Source organism: Miniopterus schreibersii (assembly GCF_964146895.1).
Source record: "Miniopterus schreibersii genome assembly, chromosome: 18".
Classification (NCBI taxonomy): domain Eukaryota; kingdom Metazoa; phylum Chordata; class Mammalia; order Chiroptera; family Miniopteridae; genus Miniopterus; species Miniopterus schreibersii.
Window position 1 is genome coordinate 34,407,364 of NC_138121.1, and position 8,485 is coordinate 34,415,848.

The 8,485-nt window shown below is 52.6% G+C and overlaps 1 protein-coding gene across 1 annotated transcript in view; it reads right to left on the reverse strand.

Moving 5' to 3' along the window:
• Window positions 1–389: 389 nt before the first annotated feature.
• The window catches only part of RBL2 (RB transcriptional corepressor like 2), a 62,664-nt gene continuing 54,568 nt past the window's right edge, over window positions 390–8,485 (reverse strand). Inside the window, exon 23 of the mRNA XM_081118966.1 lies at window positions 390–690. The gene's annotated coding sequence lies outside the window, so the exon portion shown is untranslated. The remainder of the gene's footprint in view (window positions 691–8,485) is intronic.

Genomic DNA, 8,485 nt, shown 5'->3' on the forward strand with positions numbered 1-8,485 from the left:
AAGCGTGTTTTGAAAAACACTACAAGTGTCATGAGGATGTAGGTAGCTGTTACCATGGAAGAAGGTGAAGCATAAACCCCAACTCTTCAGGGCTCCTGGAGGTGAGAGGTGCCAGGAAACGCATCGGGCACCATGAAAGTGGACATGGTGGAGCCATAGCAGGAGGTCAGCCTACCCATTCTGTCTGCGTGTGGGAGGCGGAGCCCTGTGCCTGGAGCCCCGCCCTGCAGTAGGTGGAGCCACAAAGTTGATTCCAGGCAGAACCGCTGGCGACCCTCGGCCTGGGCAGGTGCCCCCGGGCCCCAGGGCTAAGTCCCTCGGCCTGGGCAGGTGCCCCAGGGCTAAGTCCCTCGGCCTGGGTGCTCTGACCAGAAAACTGAGCAGGGTTTGCAGTGAAGACAGTGATTTTATTAGAATTGGCCAGTCCAGAGACGGGCGAGCTCGTGCTCTGAGACCCGGCTCCTCCATGGCGTGTGGGTTACAGATTCTGCAGGTGAAATCACAAGACAGCCTGGGTTAGGTGCTCGGGGTGTGCTGGGAGCTGATTGGTGAGGGGTGAAATAAGGGTAATAAATCATTTCTTCAGGTCTTGAGGACAACTCCGAGGTCGGTTCCTACGTCCAGGACCAGGGTCCAGCACCAGTTTCAAGGACAGGTGGCCAAGGGCTCGTCCCGCTTGGGGCTCAGGAGCTGAAACATAATTCAGATTGAGATGTTATCTTTAGCCTCCAGGGGCTCAGACCCCGCGACCCTCAGTCAGACCCGGCTACCGGCTGCTGCGCAGGGTCGACGATCCTCAAGGTGGGACACTGGGGTCAGGCTGGGGAAGTGCGCTGAGAGAGGAAGGAAGAGTGATGGTCTTAACGCCCAGGTTTAATCAAGTCAGCACACAGGGACTCTGGGTCCAGACCCAGGGCCTGCGTGATGTCGCCATCTGTTTCAGGGGGCTGCTCCTCCGACACGCGTCCCTGACATTCCCTCCACTGTGGTGTGGGAGGGGACTTCTTGGGTGTGTAGCCTGCAAAGGGGAGGGGCCGAGCGGAGGTTCCTGCTGCCACTGGAGAACCTTCACACGGTCCCCGTGGCTGTCAAACCACGAGGGGGTGACTTTCGCACTGTTGGATGGAAACCCCTCTCATGTGGCCTTTTCACAGCACCAGGCGGGTGTCTCGGGTGTGAGTAGAGACCACCCGGCCAGGGAGACACCCCGAGGCCGCGCCCCGGGCTCGCCCCGCGCCACCCCGCTCTGTTAACTCCCGCCACCAGCGGCCGGAGAGAGGCGGTAACAGGTTGTCCCCCGGGTCAGCCCCTCGCTCTTGAGCCGCTGCCCCTCGGCTTTGTGAGTTGCGCTGTGAATACCTGGCTGGCCCTGGGCTTGCAGAGCCCTCTCCCGAGTAGACGAGGGGCCCCGGGGCCTTGCGGAGCCGCCGGGCAACCGAGGACTGCGGGCGGGGGTGGTTCGTAGTGGAAGAGATGCGCTCCCCGTCCTGGCTCTCACCAGGGCAGGATTCCCACGGCAGGTCCAGGGGCCACGGTGGCCGCCCACCTCTGGCACCTCCCGCCCCTTGACAGCCCAGCCGGGCCATCCAAGGAGGGGCCCAGGCACTGGCCACGTCCTCTTGCGTCTGCCCCTCTCTCGGCCCGGATGGCCGGCTTTCTGAAGCCCAGTGCTGTACGTCCATTCATCCCTCATGTAGAGAGGACTGTTCCCTGCGTGTTTTCTCGGTTCCACCCCCCAAATACACAGCCGGGGAAATTGCCCAGAGTTGCTCATAGGCGGGCAGCCTGTGGGCAGTTCTCCGGGGGCTGCAAACCGGCAGCCTGGGGCCTTTTTGGCCGCTGTTCTTTGGCCTGTGTTGTTGGGAAGCGACATAACCAGGCAGGCGTGCGGCCTGCCCACAGCACACCAGAGTGTTGGGTCTGTTATGGGCTCGTTCATGCTGCCTCCTGGCCCATCTGCCTTGTGCCCCTGGCTCAGAGAACTCTGTCAACACGTGGTGGGCAGAGACAGGGCACAGAATCGATGGAGGCCCGTGCCCCCCACCCCCTAGGCACAGCCCGCGGGTGTGCCAGGGACTCGGCTGCTCGGCTGGGCCGTGAAGAGCTCAGTCTTGCTGAAGGTGGTGTCCAGGGCTGACACCCTCTCAGCTTAGTCACAAGTTTCTTGTTCCCAGGACTTCTGCCAGAAGCCCGAACTCCAGGGCGGAGGCTCTTTAGACTCACGTGTATCCCATGGCAGCCCTTGAACCAAAGGGGGGGTGGGGAGTGGAAAGGAATGGAAGGTTCCGATGGGAAGGCCTGGCTCTCTTGGAACTGGGTTGAGCAGTGGACCCTGGCAGGCATTATGCTAAGTGAAATAAGCCAGAACTGAAGGAGATTTACTCCCTGACACCACTTACCTGAGGAATCTAACACAGTCAAACGCATACTCAGAAGCAGATAGAATGGTGGTTGCCAGGGGCTGGAGGAGGGGAGACGGAGGTGTTGGTCGCAGGGCACAAAGCCTGTACCCAAGGGGAGTACGTCCTAAGATCTGCTGTGCAGCCGGTACCTGTAGCTAACGGTACAATATCATTTTAAGTATAAATTTGTAAACCTAAAATTTGGCTAAAAGGGTAGATCTTCTGTTAAGTGTCCTTGACTGAAAATAGCTCGGGAGGAAGCATTTGGAGGTGACGGACATGCTTGTGGCGTAGGTTGCGGTGAAGGTTTCACGGGTGTGTGCTTATCTCCAAACTCAAGTTGTGTACGTTAAATATGCACAGCTTTTATCTGTCCATCAATAGTGTAAACCATGTAACATAAAAAAAGAAATCACAGAACCACATTTACTACATATGTGTTGATGGAAATCTTACTGGTAACATACCAATTTCTAGTTCCCCAATATAATGAAATCCTACACACACACACACACACACAAATCCAGTTATTTACAATTATGTCTCAGCTAGCTAAGCATTTTATCATCTTAAAATGAAATACAGTATTGCAAAAACCTTTGTGTTTTGGCAACGGTAGTATTTTGGCATTAGCAGAACTCACGTGGGTAGATTTCTTTACAACACTTAAGAACAAAGTAAATAGCCATACTACTTTTCTTGTATCAGCACTGAAAGCCCACAGTGTAGCCAATACTATGTATTGATTGGGGGGAAAAATCGAAGTGGTGAGAGAGTGAACTGGGGGAAAAGCATTCCAGGTAGAGGGAACAGAAAGTGCAAGGGCCCTGAGGCAGGAGGATGACTGGAATGTTCCTGGAACAGCAGAGGCCATGGAGGCTAGAGTGGAGGGAGGAGTGGAGATGTGCCAGGGGATGAAGTCAGAGAGGGAGCTGGGGACAGGGGAGGGGGTGGCAGCAGCTGGATTACTGGGATCTTATTGGCCTTTATTCCGCATGAGATGGGAAACCATGGGAGGGCTCGAGCAGAGTGTGACATGGCCTGATTTGAGGTTAATGTGCTCGATCTACCCGTCATGTTAAGATCAGACTAAACGAAGGCAGGGAAGCCAGAGCCCAGCGCAGAGGCTGGTGCTGTCATTCAGGTGCGAGGTCAGAGGTGGTGGCTTGCACTAGGGTCCTCGAAGTAGAGGCACATGAGCGATTTGGGATTATCTGTTTTGCAACATAATTCCTCTCCCCCCTTCCTTTCCTGTGAGCAACCTCGAGTTACTGCTGCGTGATATTTCTGGTTGGGGGAGCAATAGTGACCCTCCCTCACCGCCAGCCCGAGTTTCCTATTGAGGGGCATCTGGCATAAGTTGCTGAGAGTGACTGTGGCTATTCCAGAAGGGGAGAGCAGGTGAGGACCCGCAGGGACATGGCAGGCAGGGCCTCCCCCAGGCCAGTGCTGTGTGTTGGGCGGCTGGTGGTTTGGGTTGCTGCTCACCTCCCACACCCTCCAGGGGATGGGTTTCCCAGCGGAGCCCCGAGCGCCTCGCCTGCGGAGCTAATCTGCTCCCTGGGAGGAGCTGGCCGGTGCAGACGGGTGCAGCCCTGGCAGCTCTGACTGGCTCTGGGCTTACAGTAAACACGTGTGCTGACAAGCTGCTCACACGGCCCCGGGTGACGGGCTAACTCTGAGGGACCTGTGCGGTACCCCCTGGTGACACCTCTGCCCCTGCATTTCTACCTAACACAAGCTTGGTCAACCTCACCTCTAGTCACACGGGCATATTTGAGGGCCCGATGACTGGGCAGTGCCACAGCCCCCCTACACGACGTGATGGTGGCACCTTGGGGAAGGGGTGCAGCCGTCGCCAGCCCTCAGCCTCTCTGTATCCCTCCCTGTCCCTCCTTCCCCCAGGCCATCTCCTCGACAGGATGGAGCCAGCACTGTGCTCTGGGCCTGCACCGGAAACTCCACCATTAGAGCTTCATCTCTTTAACTGAAGGCTTTGAGCTTAGTGTGTGTGAAGAGTTAAACTGCCACTAGTCATTTCTGTTTTAGGGAATGAAGATTCCAAGTTCTGGTTTTGATGGAGGTGGGAGGGATGTAGCTATAGTAGGTGGGAGACAGACCCCAGTGGGAGGCTTGGAGGTAAAGGCATGACTTTCTTAGGTGGGGCAGCCCTGGGGAATGGTTCTGAGATGACCCTTGCCGGGTATTTGAGTCTCCTTAGGTGAAAGGGTCAATGAAAATATTTCTCTTGAATCCATTCCTCCTCTGTGTACCCGAGCCCTGGTGGGGATGCTCCCCTGCTGGAGTCTGTTAAGCACTTTGTCTAAAGGAAATATGAAATTCTTTTAGGAGACTTTTTTCAGGAATGCAAATGGAGATCGGGATTTGTTTTAAGAGCATGGGCTTGTTTAAAATGTCCATATAATGTTCTCTGAGAAACACTTAAGAAAATTAATTTCGGCTTTGCTGCACGCATTCTTCCCACTGCCCACCAGAGGGCACTCGACCACCCACGAGGAGGCCTCCCTGACGCCCCTTGAGTTTCAATACCCAGCACCTTCCCCGGCTTGGAGCCTCCTGGGCACAGGGGGAAGGAGGGGGTTTGTCTTTTAGGCTCAATTGAAAGAGAAAGGGCCATATAATGGTGTCCGGAGAAACTGCTGCCTGTTACTGGGGAAAACACAAACATTCCCACGAACCCGATGTTAGGGCATGTTTGGTACCTTGTTCCGTCGGGAGAGAGAAGGGAACCTTCTTCACGCTGACTGTCCCTGAGCAGAGCCTGCGCCCGGCCTTGGCTGCGGTGGGCGGAGCAGCTGGAAAGGGCGAAATGCGCGAGCACCGTCCTTGGGCTCCGCCGCTTTCCACACCGACACCTGCGGCACAGCGGCCACAGCTCGCCCCCTGGTGTCCCTGAACCGCGCTCCTCTTTCAACTGGATTCGGCTTCACTCGCCCTTAAGTGCCCAGCAAGCGGCCGCGAGAGCAAGTGGCCTGGTCAGAGTCATTGACAGTAAGTCAGCCTTCAGAGTGGGAAGTAGGAATAGCCAGTTACCCCACTGAAAACTCAGATTACTGATGTTTACAGCAGCAAATATTCAGGTGACTTGTGCCGGCACAGGGCATGTTTCTGGTTTTAACTGCTCACGCACAGTCACCAGGAGCAGCAGTGCAAGGAGTCATAACAAGCTCCTTCCCGGGAAGCTCCCCTGCCAGAAATGCTGAATCCGCTCACACCTTCACTTTACAGGCCTTACAGGTTACAAGAAAGGCAGGGATAGAGAATGGAGCTAAATCCAGAATGTGAAATATCCTGGTCTGTTCAGATAGTCCATGGGGCGGGGGCTGTTCTAGAATAAATGGGTTAGAGACAACCAAACACAGTCAGTGAATCTTGATTGGATCCTGGCTTAGGAAAGGAATAACCATAAAAGCTTTTTATGATATGTGACCACTAGGACAGTTTGAGTACCTGTGGGCCCGCAGTGGGTAGGAATTAGTTTTCTCCAGTGTGGTCATGGCACTGTGGTCCCAGGGGAATGTCCTTGCCCTTAGGAGATGCACGCCGAAGTATTTAGGAGAGAAGGCGATGATGACTGCAGCTTATTTTTAAATGACTCGGGAGGGGAAAACAGGAAAAGGAAATATGGGAAAACCATTACGCATTGTTGACTCCAGGTGGTGAGTATAAGATGGCCATTGTACTTTACTTTCCCAAATGACTGAATTTCATATTGAAAAGTTGGAATGAATGAGTCAGCATGTCATCTGCTTTGCGTGGCAGACTTTCAAAATCGCTGAGACACCTTGTCTTTCACGAACCACTATTTGCCTGTTGTAAGAAGGCGTCTCCGTGTGGACAGTGCCCCGACCACAGCGAACCCCGACTGATTTATCAGTGGGTGAAGGCTGCATTTTCCCTCCCTCTCTCTGGCTCTCTCTTTGGTTTTCTTTCTCTGAATCTGCCACTCTAGCTAAAACTAACCTTAAGCCTTTATCATCTCTTAAAAGCCCTGAAACCTCAGAGTGGGGTGGTTTGGCAAAGATAACACCAATCAAAGAGACGGCTGCTCCTGTGGCTGGCGGTGCGGGTGTTGGCATGCCAAGGCAGTGGGCGGTGGCCTGCAGCGTCCTGCCACGTTCAGAGCGGTTTGATTATAAAAGGAAATCGGTTCTCTCTACGAGCTGCAGCGTTGTACACTGTTTGCTTTTCCTTGTGGCATAAATATTCACGGTTCGTCCACCCGCTACTCTTAGAACTGAAATGCCGCATTCTGTAAAATTCATCCATCATCCAAGTATCCATTCATCCACTTGCCAATTTACTCAGGGTCAGGGGGTCACAGGAACTAGAATGGGGGGAAACGTGGTGCAGCCAAAAAGGGGGAGCACATTGTGATGCTGAGTAAGAACGTGACGGTCAGTGAGGATGGAGACAGAAGCCACACATCCTCCCAACAGTGTTTCTCATCTTCGATCACTGTCAAAAGCTCGCGATTGCTGCCATGTCTGAGGACTACTATCAACTGCAGGATTATTACTTAAGATCCTCCCTTAAATCCATTCACTTAGGACAGCTTACACGCCTACAGTGGTCTCATCCTAAACATTACTGTCCATAAGGTCATGGTTTTGATATGTTATTTTTTCTGACATTAAAATAGATGCATAGCTGTATGATCACCTCACGTATCGAGAATAGGACCACACACGACCTGGGACTCTTCCTTTCACAAAAGGGTTTAGGGGCAAGTGGACTGAGGTGAACATACTGGCCTGTGTGTGCACGTATCTGAAATACATGCACATTCCACCTAACCGTTACTTTGCCCCTTCCTTCTGTGAAGGGCCCCCTATAGCAGTAAATCCGTGATCTGCTCTGTACAACTGATGTTCCAGAAACCGAAAGACAAATGGATTCAGTGACTCTTTTGGTGACTGGAACATGAGCCAGCATCCTGAGTACTCAGAGATCATGTATCTGTTACGTCCCAAAGCAAGAAGAATTAACCTTTAAACACAAATATCACACATATCACACATGCTCTGAAACTTTAGAATAATGAATGTAACATGAAGCGACTGAAAATGTTTTATAGGCAAGGCTTAGGATCAGTTGGCTTGCTTTCTTGGTACTTTATATTTTAGTCAAGGCCGCCTCCTCGCTTCCCTTTGAATTGATCACCCTCATTTTCATAATGAGCTACTTTCTTGGTGCAGAGCTAGGGGCATGCATGTTGATAGATGTTTTAAAAGTATTTTAAATTACTTTTGTCTTTCCTTTGTCAAATATTCATGATATACCTATTACATCCAGGCGTTGGGCCGGATGATGGGGAGCCACCGTGAGCAAAATGGACACGGTTCCTGCCTCATGGAGTGTACAGTGATGTGTGGGAGAAAGACATGGCTCTCTCCCAACTAAACTAAATGGCTCTGGGAAGTGGTGTTTGAGCTGAGGTGGGGAGAATGTTTCAGGCAAAGGAAACATCCAGTGCAAAGACCCCTGTAGTGGTGGGGCAGGATGGGAGAGTGTCATGCCTCCAAGGAATTAAGAGTACGAGTCGCCTGAGCCTGGGACAGGTGGGGCTAGACAGGTGTTCGCCCTGCTGTGCTGGGCCCACAGCCACGGTAAAGAGTTTGATCTTTGATCTAAGAGTGACAGGGAACCATTGAAGGGTTGGACCCCTCAACAACAACAACTACTACTACTCAAGGCTCTATCAGCAATGAAGGAGAGGTAAACGGGTGACCAGGACACAAGCAACAGCACTTACAGAAACACCCCAAACATCACCTATTCAAAACAACTAGTTCCCTTCTCCCACCCTCCCATAACCAGTATGGTTTACTGTTTGTCATCTCAGTGAATGGCATCATTCATCCAGTAACTGAAGCCAAAAATCTAGGTGTCATCCATGACATCTTACATCTAACCCATGGCCAAGTCCTGTCCACTCCACCTCTTCACTGTCTCCAGAAGTCATTCACTTCTCCACCCCCACTGTCAAATTTGTGCAGTCATCTCTTGCTGAACTATTGCAGTGGTTTCCCAAAAGCTCTCCTACTCTCGTAGCCCTACAA